This window comes from Dermacentor silvarum, chromosome 3, assembly GCF_013339745.2.
Source record: "Dermacentor silvarum isolate Dsil-2018 chromosome 3, BIME_Dsil_1.4, whole genome shotgun sequence".
Lineage (NCBI taxonomy): Eukaryota > Metazoa > Arthropoda > Arachnida > Ixodida > Ixodidae > Dermacentor > Dermacentor silvarum.
Genome location: NC_051156.1, coordinates 197871575 through 197884832, shown reverse-complemented (window position 1 = coordinate 197884832; position 13258 = coordinate 197871575). Strand labels below are relative to the sequence as shown.

The 13258-nt window shown below is 48.2% G+C and overlaps 1 pseudogene; it reads left to right on the top strand.

Moving 5' to 3' along the window:
* The window catches only part of LOC119446431 (peroxidase-like), a 33332-nt pseudogene extending 25197 nt beyond the window's left edge, over positions 1-8135 (top strand).
* The last annotated feature ends 5123 nt before the right edge of the window (positions 8136-13258 follow it).

Here is a 13258-nt window from a genome sequence, read left to right as displayed (position 1 = left end):
TTCGCCAAAACCTGCGTTCCTAGCTACTGAGAGGCTGGCTCTTTCGCGAGGCTTACGCGTTCGGTGGCTGAGCGCGCTTCACAAGCAAAATTTCGCCAGCAGCGCGATATCGTCACCAAATAAGCACATCAGACACGTACTCACATATTAGATAACCCAAACGCTAAAGACCGCTGTTTGCTCCCGCACAGCCAGCAATAAATTCGATTTGTTTCGGATATTCGTGTCCAACTGAATATTCGAAAATTTGTCGGATTCGAAATTTTCCAATATTACCACACACCCCTACTTTTAATATGTATTTACATCAGTACTTCTTGACTTCTACGCAACTGAACGCTCCTCACTCAGTGCATGCTCTGGTGCCTATTTCCTTCCGATTACGTTGCTCGTATGGTTTTCATGCTGATTTCTTCACATCTCTGCAGCCAACTTCTTAATTTCTTGTCACTTGTTCTGCTTGTCTATTCGGGCAACGAATTCAGTGGCACATTTAAATTCTGGGTGATTGGTCAGCAGTGTTCAGATACCCGTTGCTACAAACCCTGTTGCATACAAGCAGTGAGCTCTAGTTGTGTAATCGTCATGACAGCAGCAGCCAGCATGCAGGCAAGGAAAGCTACTGTAGGAGAATGCCAGCAAACTTTAAAAATGAAAAAAAAAAGTTGAGAGGCAGACATAGACAAAGCGACAGGACAGTGGCTAGACTAACAACTCATCCTGTTACTTTGTCAGTGTCTGCCGCTCAATTTTTTCCTTTTTTTTCAAGTTTGCTGACATTCTCCTAGAATAACCATGTAGCAACTAGCCCAACAAGCCACTCATGAAAGCCACTGTCCCGAAAGAATGCTACGTCTGCAAAAACGAAGCCAGGCGTGTCGCGTTGCCATCCTTGGAACTCACCGCAGAACTGCACGCGCGCCCAGGTCATCACCTACAAGGAGTACTTGCCGCACATCCTTGGTCCGGCATCATGGACGACTACCGGCTGTCCGTGCCGACCCCGCACTACTACTACAACGAGACGCTGAACCCGTCGCTGTTGAACCCGTACGCGACGGCCGCCAACAGGGTGTCGCACGCCGCGGTGGGCACCAAGTTCCACCGCGAGGGCCAGAAGTGCTTCCACACGTCGCGCGTCTCGTACGACCTGAACACGCTCGACGACTTCTGCAAGCCCAAGACGGACCCCGTGCGCGCGCTCATTATGGGCGCCGCCTACCACAACATGCAGCACCAGGACACCGTCTACAGCAAGGAGGTACTGTGCTGTGAGGTTGGCTTTAGCGGCCCCGTTACTCAGACAATCCGGCGCTGCCCGTGCACTGACCGTGAGCAAAAGTTTCTACAAATGACAGAGCGGCGCGCGCCGCTCTATTTTTTTTTTGCAGCATCACTAGCAGTTGCACGAATGAGGAAGAGACAGGTGCCCCCAGCCAGTGTTCTTCTCGCTCGTGCAGCTGCAGCCAATCCGCGGCAGCCGAAATGGACAGTCCACTAGGTGGACACTTACAGAATACCCCCTCCCCCAGATGGCGCTCGAGTCCGCACATCCGCGGCGGCGCCGGCCGTGCGGGGAAAGAATACAAAGAACCAGAAAGCTCGCCTTCGTGCATAGCGTTCGCAGCAAGCGTTTCCCGGTTAACATTACGGTTGCATAAGCTGCAGTTGCTGGGAAGAGTGACAGGCATTCAGGTACTTTTGAATGCTTTAATTCTACTCTTAAAGGCGAAGCTTGAGCATCTCCCAACTTTTTTGACGGGCTAATGTAATATAACGGGCTTGATGCTTTTTTTTTTGTTTGAGAAAACATGAGCTGTGACGCCGATGCATTTGTCCACTAGTTTCTGGACGTAGTGAGGGTAGTCGCAAAACACAAACGCGAGTCGCATAAGAATACTGGATTGAAGATTAAAGTACTCTTACATTCGAGAGAGACATTTTTTCGATGACAACCTAAAGAAGCAGAAATAAGGATATTACATTAGGCCTGGTAGTATATTGCAGAGTTTCAAGCACTGGCAGTGTGCACGGACGATAAGATGGGCGAGTAGCCGCCAGTGATGGTGACATCCAGGTGAATTTCTGCTACAAGTGTAGATGACTTGAGCACTGGTCGGTTTTAATTCCGCATTGCAACGCGTGTCCTTAAAATAAATAAGTAAGCGTTATTGACACATTCTTTAATTAGTAAATGAATAAGTGATTGTCAAATATTCAGTTATTTCCACCGCCGGTATAGTAATTCGTTGACGCAGAAAAGACAGTGTTATCTCCAATGCATTTTATTAATGGAAAGATCTGGGCTTTTACAATATGAAAGCCGCTCTTATACTTAAGTAATGCGGCCGCACCCCTGCTTTCGAACGTAAGGGTGGAAAGTACCAGAATAATATGAGTGAGGGCCTAAGAGGTCGGAGCTTTCGATGCTGCCTTGTTAAATACCCCTGCAACTTGCGACTGCTCCCGAAAGGCGCCGAACGATTTCCGCGTTACTCCTCAAGAGTGAATGCCAGTTTAATGCTCGAGCCGTGCTGTGTGCGCTCCCCAATTTCGCAGATCACGAGGTTACCTGTTCGCGAACCCACCGAACCAGTTCGGGCAAGGACCTTCTATCGCTGGACGTGAACCGCGGCCGAGACCACGGGCTGCCTTCCTACTTGCACTACCGAGTGCTGTGCGGCCTTGAAGCCCGTGTACTCCTTCGATGACTTCAAGAAGGAGAGCAAGTCCTACGACGCAGTGAACAGGCTCAAGGCCGTCTACGGGTACGCTCTCGTTAAAGTGCGGCCAAGCCGACCTGTTTTGTCCGAGTGACGGGACATCAATCACATACATGTAATATAGAGTTCTACAGACGTCCAAAAGTATTGCAGTGAGCTCGAGCACTGCTCAGCAGAGCTAAGGAAGAGAACAACACCTGCAACGTTGAAGGTATACAGCTGAGCTGAGTGATTCCTACATCGGCAGCTGCCACTCACAAGCATTATCTTTCAGCCCCTGAGGTGAACATAAAAAACGAAACAAAGACAGAACACATCCCTGATGCCGATGATGAAATGTAAGCGAAACTTTCTCTTAGTTTTGAAGAACGGTGCATTGAAACACAACACATAGTATGTACAATGTGCCGCTCTCTTTATTGATGCGAAAGCATCAAATGGCCCATCGAGCGAACAAGCCGGCGTCTGTAGTCTGTAGCAACAAAACGTCACCTAAAGTTCCATTGGCTGCGCCTGTGACGCGCCGCCACGAGCGCGCCTCGATAAATTCTCATTTGGCCGCGACGCCACGTCACGAGCCCGCGACGCCACGTCATGAACACGCGACGCCACGTCATGAACACGCCTCGACGGAGCAGAGCGGGCGAAAGCGAACACCTGCTAACTAATAGCGCGCCAGGTGTTGCGTGAGGCGAGAGGGCATCGTCGAGACGCCACGTCACCCTCGCACTCTGAATCCGGCACACGGTGCCCGAGCCTGCACCGCAGGCTGCTGCTGCTTGCTGGCTCGGGCAGCACGTACTGCCATGGTATAGGGAGCCTACATGCAACGCCGTTTCAAAACGGCGTTGCATGTAGGCACCCTACCATGGTACATCACTCGCAGCGCAAAACTCGAAGGAGCGCTCAGCGGCGTTCAATTGGACAATAATACTTTCGCATTCACAACTGATAAGAAGTGCCTCGGATTTTTTACAGATTACCGAGGTGTCCCGGGTTTAAGTATCCTTGCATGATTGCGTAGAATATCGGTCTGTGTACAGTAAAGTAAGACGCGTATATATACTTAACGGCTTCCCTGTTAACAAATCCTCTAGCAAACACGTTATCGATATGTCCGCCAAATATCGGCGTAGGTATCGTGGATCGTCTAATACAGGCGAGCAGTTGCGTTTCGCTACTGCCTTCGGAAGACCCCGTGCTGACGATTTCCCCGCGTTTAAGATCGCCTGCTTGCAATGCGCATAAGCCATGAATCCCATGAGTGAGCAAAGGACACATGTAGCGCACAATGTTTACTTATGGTGTACTATACTTAAACACCACAGTCGACCGGTGCTGACTAGGAATTAACGACAGTTAAGGGTGCGACAAGGGTGCAGGCTGTGTGGTCCGAATTGTAGTCCGTGACAACCTAAGAATTGAAAACCAGCTCCAACCACTAAAACGTTGTGCCCCCGCCATTCGCCTCTGAAAATGACCTAATCCAGCTGGAGTCCACTCACAGATTAGTAACTTTACTCTTTCTTCTAAAATAAATGCTGCGCTAATTAGAAACTAAAAGCTTATTGTTTCAAGCAAAGTAATAACACTGCATGAGCAGTGATATCCTCTTGAGACCCGAACAAACTATAGGATATAATCGCAGTTCAAGGCGGTTCTTAATTGTCTGCTGTTATGTTATGAACTTGAAAAACAATTTAATAATATAGACACCACGGTTAGATCCCAAAAGCAGCGTCTCCATGTGCGTGAAAAAAAAAGGAACACTATCTCCATCATCTTCTCATGTTTGCTGTGGTAAAAACTTCATTTCATTACTTGAACGCAGAGATAAAGATGGAACTAGTACGTAAAATTGGATGGAACTGGTACGTAATTATAAAATTTATTAATATTAATTAAATAACCTTTGAGATATTATAATCAATGCAACATTGCCAATCACAAAATTGTAGGCCATCATGAAAAATTCACGATCCACCTTTCTGGTGCCCTATACGTGCTCATAGAAGTTATTTTCCAAGCCTGAAAGAAGCCAGCAAAAGCGCACGTAAAGTGTCGCGCGACTAGTTGCGCGGCAGTTTTTCGTGCTTTCTGGCTTTTTTTAAAGCTTACAAAAAAAAAAGAGAACTTTCATATAGGTGGCACACTCTTTATATATAAAAAAAGCATAGGTACGGGCGAAAACATGTGCTCGCGTTAAAAAATGCAGCCCGTCGATGAAAGGTATGCAGAAATCTCCGAAGAGGATTGTCAGGATAAGCGAGTAGCTTTCTGAAAACGTCGAGTTCGCATCTCGGTCCTATGGCGCAATCCCGCTACTCTGCGGTCATGGCGCCCGCACGTTATTGACGAGCCTCGTATTGCTGGAAGAACGTTTCTTACTGTTTATTCTCGGGTGGTCATGGTGGTCTCCCGCGCTTACGCCGAGCTTCGGATCGGTTTTCCAACTTTTGTTCCTTTTCTGCCACAGTGATATCGCGGCCGCTTCGTCGACCAACTAGATCCACCAAAATCTGGCGTGACGCCAGTGCCTCTCCGACCGATCAGTGAGGCTCCGAGAGACCGGCGCCGTTTGCGCTCCTCCAGTGACGTATACGTTCCGTACGCTGGCTGCGTCTCCGTGGCACCTTTCTCCTACTCCCCAGGACGCTACCCTATCCTCATTATATCAGCGGAGAAATTTCCTGTCGCCGACCACGAAACTGTGATAAAAAAGATTTAGAAAACGAAAGAAAGGGCAATTTTGTCCGAAGAAGAAGCATTGAAAGCGTTAGCGGTGCTTAGCCTGCCGCTTGAGCTCCTCACACGGTTTTCTAACCCTTGTTTCTAACCATACACGGAGGCGACAAGGCGCAATGCGGGACGCGAGACCAGAGGGGTATTCTGTACGTGTCCAACTAATAGACATACCCATTTCGTCTGCTGCTAAAGTTCTGATTGGCTGGGCTGGGGTACGCGTCAGAAAGAGACAGGCGCCCCCAGCCAATCAGCACATCAGCAGCAGACTAAATGGACATGTCCACTAGGTGGACATTTACAGCTTATGCTGTGACTGTGCTGCGTGTGCCGTGCAGACCTGTGACTTTTTTATGTCCACTGCAGGACAAAGACCTCTCCCATTGACCTCCAATTACCCCTGTTTTGCGCTATCCGATTTCTAACTTGCTCCTTCGAATCTCCTAATTTAATCATCCAACCTGATTTTCTGCCGCCCTCGACTGCGCTTCCCTTTCCTTGGCACCAATTCTGTCACTCTAATGGTGCACCGGTTATCAGCCCTACGTACTACATGGCCTACGCAGCTCCATTTTTTTTTGTTTTCTCTTAATGTCAACTAGAATATCGGCCATCCCCGTTCGCTCTCTGATCCACACCGCTATCTTCCTGTCTTTTATTGTTACGCCTAACAGAACAAAATCTTTAGTTCGAAGATTGCACGGATTTAGCTTGACGTTTAGTGTCCGTTCCACTCGTACCATCCCGCATCACGGTGTGGTTTGAACAACGCTCATCAGCAGGAACGCTAACGTGTGTGTGCGCGCAACTCTCATGTCAGCAACACTGTCCCGGCTCTGACAAAGTAGACTGAGCGAATAGTGACGTAGTTACGTCCCTTCAACGCTACGTCACGAGGAATCCTTTGCAGGTTTCGTCATTCTCAATTGCAGCCAAACGCACTGCGCGTGTCTGGAGGCTTTCTTGCCCATAAGGCGCGGGCCGCGCATGCGCCGTCGATACCAAGACAGCACGGCGGCGGCGGGAACACGCCTCGAGGGTCCGTATAATTTCTATCGCGATAGAACATAGCTTGCTTAGCCTCGCTGTGCGCCGCTCAAGCGCCCTGGACAGAGAAACATGCACTCCCGGACCGTTGAGTTCTTACATAGGCAATATCATAAACGGTTAACTAAGAATCACCTTGGGTTGTGATCTCAGAGGTCTTCGACTGAAGTCCTTGTTGTGTCTGCGTGCTACTGACAGCGAATGTTCTGTATACGTTCGTTTGTTGCACACCATTCGAAGCGACACAGTTCCAGTTATTATCGCTGGCACAAAAAGAAAGTTCCCCATAAGCCTTGGCTAGGAAGCGTACACGCGAAAGCGACACACTATCTACCTCATGCAGTTGCGCCGAAGCTTTCCTTCGAGTTCTGCAACGATAGAGCAACACTGAGTGTGCGTCGATCTGGAACCGTGAACGGGCTCTTTCTTGGTTACGGCAGGAACTACTTCGAGGACCTGGACTTGATTGCGGGCCTGGCGCTGGAGACGCCCGTACAGGGCTCCTTCTACGGGCCCACTACACTGTGCATCTTGGGAGAGCAGTACTACCGGCTTAAGTACGCGGACCGTTTCTGGTTCGAGAACCTCTACCACCCGGGGGCCTTCAGCAAGGGTTCGTGCAGATGGACTACTACGCCTTTCTTTCCATGTTTGCCGCCGTAGGTGGTCGTAAGAGGCAACGAAAAATGACAGACAGCTGGTAGAGTGATTGGGGGATCAGGTACAAGTGTTGGTAGCACTTGCTGTAGTTGCTATACTACATTTAACGTCTATGATTGATTGACTGAGTTTTTGATTGATCGATTGATTGATTTATGGGGCTTAACGTCCCAAAGCAGTACCATAGAGTTATGAGAAAGGCCGTAGAGAAGGGCGGTAGCACTTGCCGTAGTTGCTATACTATACATTTAACGTCTATGATTGATTGACTGAGTATTTGATTGATTGATTTATTTATTTATTGGGCTTAACGTCCCAAAGCAGTACCATAAAATTATGAGAAACGCCGTACAGAAGGGCTCTGGAGTAATTTTAATGACATGTGGGGTTTTCCAACGCGAACCAAATCGAAGCGCAGGAGCGTTCTTGCATTTTGCACCCATCAAAATACGGCCTGTTTTTTTTTTTCTCTCGGAATTCTCGTACAGAACAAGTCCAGGACATCGCCAAGGTGACGCTGGCAACTCTCATCTGCCGCAATACGGACGTCGAGTACATCCAGCCGAACGTCTTCAAGATGGCAGGGTCGGTACTTACGCATGCTTTATACTTTCACAGCGTGCGCTGCTCGTTCGTGATCGAGCGTACAAATCGTACTCGCCAATGTGTTACCCGTTACGATGAGTGTTCTTTATGCCATCTTTACCTTTACAGAGCAGGAAACGCAAAGGTCAGCTGCAAGGAAATATTGGCGAAGACCGACTACGTCTACGATCTGTACAAGTAGCCGAAATAAACAAGCGAGAGAGGCCACAAACTAATTGCAGCACGTACATTCATTGGGCCAGTGACAAGATCGGGCCAGTGATCAGATGTCACTGGACACCAGACAGGAATTATTATGGAGTACTCAGTAAAATGATAGTAAGGTTTTATTCCTAGTGAAAAAAAAAACACGTAAGTATTACATACGTAGGTGGCAACGCACGAAAAAATAAATTAATTAAACTTTGCCTCACAAGTGTTCTTATCAGCAAATGTCCTACGATGCACCATGACTGTCTACTAGGAGCGCGGCTCTGTTTTTAATGCATAAGCATTCTAGGGCTACTTGCCTCGGAAATCTGTCCATCCGTAACGCGTGGCACGATATATATATATATATATATATATATATATATATATATATATATATTATATATAGGGTGAAATCAGCGAACACTTAAAAAATTCTGAAAGGTTGCCTGTGGCAGATAGCACAATTCTAGTTCATGAGCTGGTCTACTCGAAGAGGCGGACATTACTTCCACAAGAAATTGAAATACATAATCGAATAATTAACAGAACTTCACTAATTAGGTTTTAACTAATTATCTGATGGCCCATATTGCAATTTACAAATTGTAGCCGTGGAGTTCGCAAGGCGGATCCACTTGGAACGAATTCTCATGATGACACCAGTTTCGAGATATTAATTCCCGAACTTTGTGGAGAAATGCATTGGTGTTCCAGTTAGGTTCTTAACAAAACGTCGCTTTATGCATTGAAGCACAGAATTAACTGGAACGCCAATATATATATATATATATATATATATATATATATATATATATGAGAATGATTTATGACTACGTATGACTACTGGGATTTAGGATTATGACTATATATGAGCGACTCGAAAGAATGCTTGTGCACTTTTTGAGGAAGTCCCACTAGGGAGTTTCTGCAGTAATTTTTTTAACGCTGTTTTGGTTGTAAGACGCCTCGTCATTTCTGCAGTGATGTATACGCACCGAAGCAAGTAGTTCAAACAAAAAGGCGTTCGTTTGAGCCAAGTGGGTACACTATGCCTTCAATACTCTGCGAATCAATTAAACTTCCAAGGTTTAAGAGGATTTTGTTTGAACTTCATCGGTGTCGCGACCTTGGTATGCTGCACGAACAATATCTCGATTACATAGCATTCACGTCAAATTAAAACGGTCGTGAAAGCATCGAACGCATCCGCACAACCATTTTCATGGATCCGAGTCTACTGCATAGTACCGTCCATTCGGTTGCTACAGGTGCAGTTGTTACAGTTTGGTGACACCTGAACGTTTCCGTAAGAATAGTAAAATCTCGTAAGCAAGTATACATTCAGGTCATTTCAGAAAAAAAAAGAAAAGAAACTTCTTTTTCGCTTATAGTTTGTGTTTGCAAAATGACAAACTTACCATCTTGGAATACTATAGTGTAGCGATCTGAACAAGACGATGAGGGCGCGAGAGTTAGCACATGAACACAGAAACAATTAAGGGGCTGTGACTGCGTATAGCCCAGTGTCGGTGCATGTGTTCATGTTCACGTGCGTTCACGTCTCGTGTCCCCGCGTCTTGTTCGCGCTTCACTATAGTACATTCCAAGATGGCGTACCAACAAGCCCGCACTGCGACACTAGTTGGCAAATTTACCAATGCACAGACGAACAAAGAGTCAGAAACAGAAACGACGAGACCGCGTCGTCTCTTACGTCTATACCTCTGTATTCGTCTTTCTAATAGCGGTAAGTCAATACGTCCTTTAGATTCAGGTCGCTCGCGCGTCCTTCTCCTCTAGGAAAAAAAAGATAGGGATAAGGAAGTTGTATTTTTATAGGCTGCCATATTTCACTTTACGTAATAATGTACAGTGGGAAAGGTTGAAGTTAGGGGGGGGGGGAGGAGGGGGGGGGTGACGTGGCATGGTGTGCTTCAGCGCTGTATAGGCCCGAGTGGGAGGAAGCACAGGAAACTGCCGGCAAGCCTGAGTCGCGGGATGGCAAAAACCGAACTATTCTTGACAATAATCGGCCAGGGAACGTGAATTCTATATACCGCCGCTGCATGCAGGCCGTTCAGAGACGGCCCCGCTGCCGGCACGGTCGCGTTGCTTATTCGTCTACGCGCGGTTTGCGTCGAGCAATCGGAATCCGGCGCGGCGGCAGAAGCGGTGCGATCGCGTTTCACGCGCACGGCACACACACGCACACACAGGCATACGTCTCACCGGCCGCTCTGATTGCGCGCCCATACATGCATCGAAGGACTCTTACGAGGCGAAGCATCGGCAGGAAGCGTCAACCGGTTTCAAGGAAGGATCGCAGATACGATCCAGCTAGGACGGTATATATAGTCAACATGGATCTACGAACGAAGAGACGTTCGGCGACAAGTAGTTTGAGCTTGCGCGAAGAAAGGGAGATAATTTTCGAATTGATAAGACGAGCGCCGCCCCGTTGCTTCACATGCCTCTCTTCTCAGCCTCTGCAAGACGGCGCGCCCCGGATGGAGACGGACTGCATCGGAGTGCGGCGCCGAACAAGCAGGTGATGAAGTCGTTTTCGCGTGTGTACCACTTGATTTATCGTATAGTGGTGTTGTTCGATTTGTTACCAACGTGATTTAGATTACGAAATCATCCGTGGCAGTTAGCGCAGTTCCGTCGCTTCGGATGTTCTTCTTCTTTCTGGGGTTTTACGTGCCAAAACCAGTTCTGATTATGAGGCACACCGTAGTGGAGGGCTCCGGATTAATTTTGACCACTCGGGGTTCTTTAACGTGCGCTATACAACGCACGCACACGGGCGTTTTTTTTGCATTTCGCCTCCACCGAAATGCGGCCGCCGCGACCGGGATTCGATCCCGCGACCTCGTGCTCAGCAGCGCAACGCCTCAGCTAATTGTGCCGCTTCGGATGTACATACAGAGGCGGTTATTAGCGGGCGCACGACAAATTGGAAAATTCAGAGTGATAAGTGCTACGAGTTCCTTTTCTTTTTCTTTGCGAATGAATGAATGAATGAATGAATGAATGAATGAATGAATGAATGAATGAATGAATGAATGAATGAATTGTTTCACTTTAGGAATTCTTGGCTAGCTCGTTGGCCTATTCGGGAATGCGGTCGACGGCCACGAGTAAGTACGGGCACGAGTAAGTACACGAGTAAACCATCTCACGTAGTCTACATAACTTAAAAAAAAAGAAAAAAAAAAGGAGGGAGGGGTGTTAGGAGGTGGAATGCCCTGCATTTGAGCTCTTGAAGCGCACGCAGGTATCTTCCGATTGGGCCAAGTTGAGCTAGAAAGTCACGTGCTGTTTTACGTGACGGCCCATATTTCTCCACCGGCACCGTTCGGCCAAACATGCGCGACATATGCCCAGCGGTGGGAGCGTCATCAGCGATTACAGCGTGTAAAGCTTAAGAGCATGCGGTAGCAAAGGCATAGCCAAACAGGAAGCTGGCCGCGCTATCGCCCAGTGGGCCGCAGTTGGCCGTTTTCTAACTTATAGCAGCGACGGATTCTGAGGTAAGGCAAGCGGCGACTCACTACGCGCACCTTAAGCGAGCATGACGCCAGTGAGTTCGGAATCCCTTAATTGTGCGTCCTTCAAATGATCTACCTAGGCCAAGTAGACTGGATGGGAGGAAAGGAAGTCGGGTGTCTCGATACCGGGAAACCGCAACTATGCAGAACAGTAGGCGTGTACTCTTGCAATTTCAGGGACAACTCCTGCCAACTTTGGCGGATTGTAGCTATACCAACAGACTGTTGTCTGTAACAGCTGTAAAGTGGAGACCATAAGGGCGAAATGCCCATTCATTCATTCAAATAACTTTATTGAGTGCCCTGCGATTTGGCGGTGTGGGAGATGAAAAATGGGTTAAAAGGAGAGAGAGATAGATAGAGAGAGAGAGAGAGATACACTTTATTTAAAATTAATAATGGAGCTGGTGAAGACCCTCAGTCCAAGGCCTCGCAGGACCGCCTACTACACAGCCTCCAGGATGGGTCCAGTTTTGATTGCACTATCTCCGAAATTAAATCGGCCCCGTTTATTATTACGCTGTCGCCGGGATTGGCCCCGTTTGCTCGCCGAGAACCCCGGACCGAGCAGCCATGCCAGATGCCGAGGAGATAGGTCAAGAAAGCGTCGCTTTAATAAAAGAACTATGCTCTTGAAGGCCGATAACTGTTGCAGTAATAATATTTAGGTGCCGTTTGTTGTTTCATTACATAATGCCGTAGGTAACAGATTCGGCCACCGGAACGTCTGCATATAGGCAAGTACAGAAGGGCATATAAGCCGATTCGCCTGCCCTGCGACCACTCTGTAGCGTACTTGTCTAGAAACGTACCTTCATACCTACGCCAATCTCAGCACGCAGGGCAGCAGACAAAGAAGCTTCACTTAAAAAAGAATGGAAACACTTATTACAGCCGTATATCCAATTTCTCAAAAGGGAAAAAGAAGACAATGAAAAGGAAGCCGCAATGGTCAACGCGTCTTCACACGAATAATATTTGAGCCACGAACTCAGCCCTTGTATAGGAGTTTACAAGCAGGTCACCCCCGCCACTGGCTCCAGCCGCACGCGTTCTGTTTTTTCTCAGTGGCAGGGCCAGCCTCAACAGTCGTGCAATAAAGCCCTCACACACTCCCTGCGCTGGTCTCAGCGGCAGCGCAGGTATTCGCTATCTGCTGATCTCCCGCTATCGCCGCTGTTTCGGCGCTTGGCAGGCTGAATCGCAGATTGCTACACGCTAATATCTCGAGGCTCACTCAGCGAGGCCTATACGACAGCGATAAGCCGCTTCGCAGTGCTCGGTGTGGATGAACCGCCTGCTTGAATGCGAGCTCTTTTTATCGCCGGAGGCTCGTTGGCAGCAGTTCGGCCTCGCCATACAAAGCAACGGGCAGCCAAGTCTGTATACTCTGCACGAAGCTCCTCTCGCGACACCAGAAGGCAAGTGCGTGTATGTGTGGAACGCGTTCGACTTGTTTAATTGATTGATTGATAGAGTTTAACGTTCCGAAGCCGGTGGAGCTGGCCTTGGTGGGACTACGAGCTATAGTGGAGGTCTCCGGATGGAGTTTGACCACCTGAGGTTCTTCTAGCGTGCACCGCGCTCTAAGTAGTAGTATACATGGGTTCGCACTCCGCCTGTACAGAGAAATGTAGTCGCCCGGGCTGCGAATCGAACCCGGGACCCTGTAATGAGCGTCGTAGCCATTGGTCCTGCAGCGGCAGGTGTTTGACTTAGTTGACACCACTTATCTCT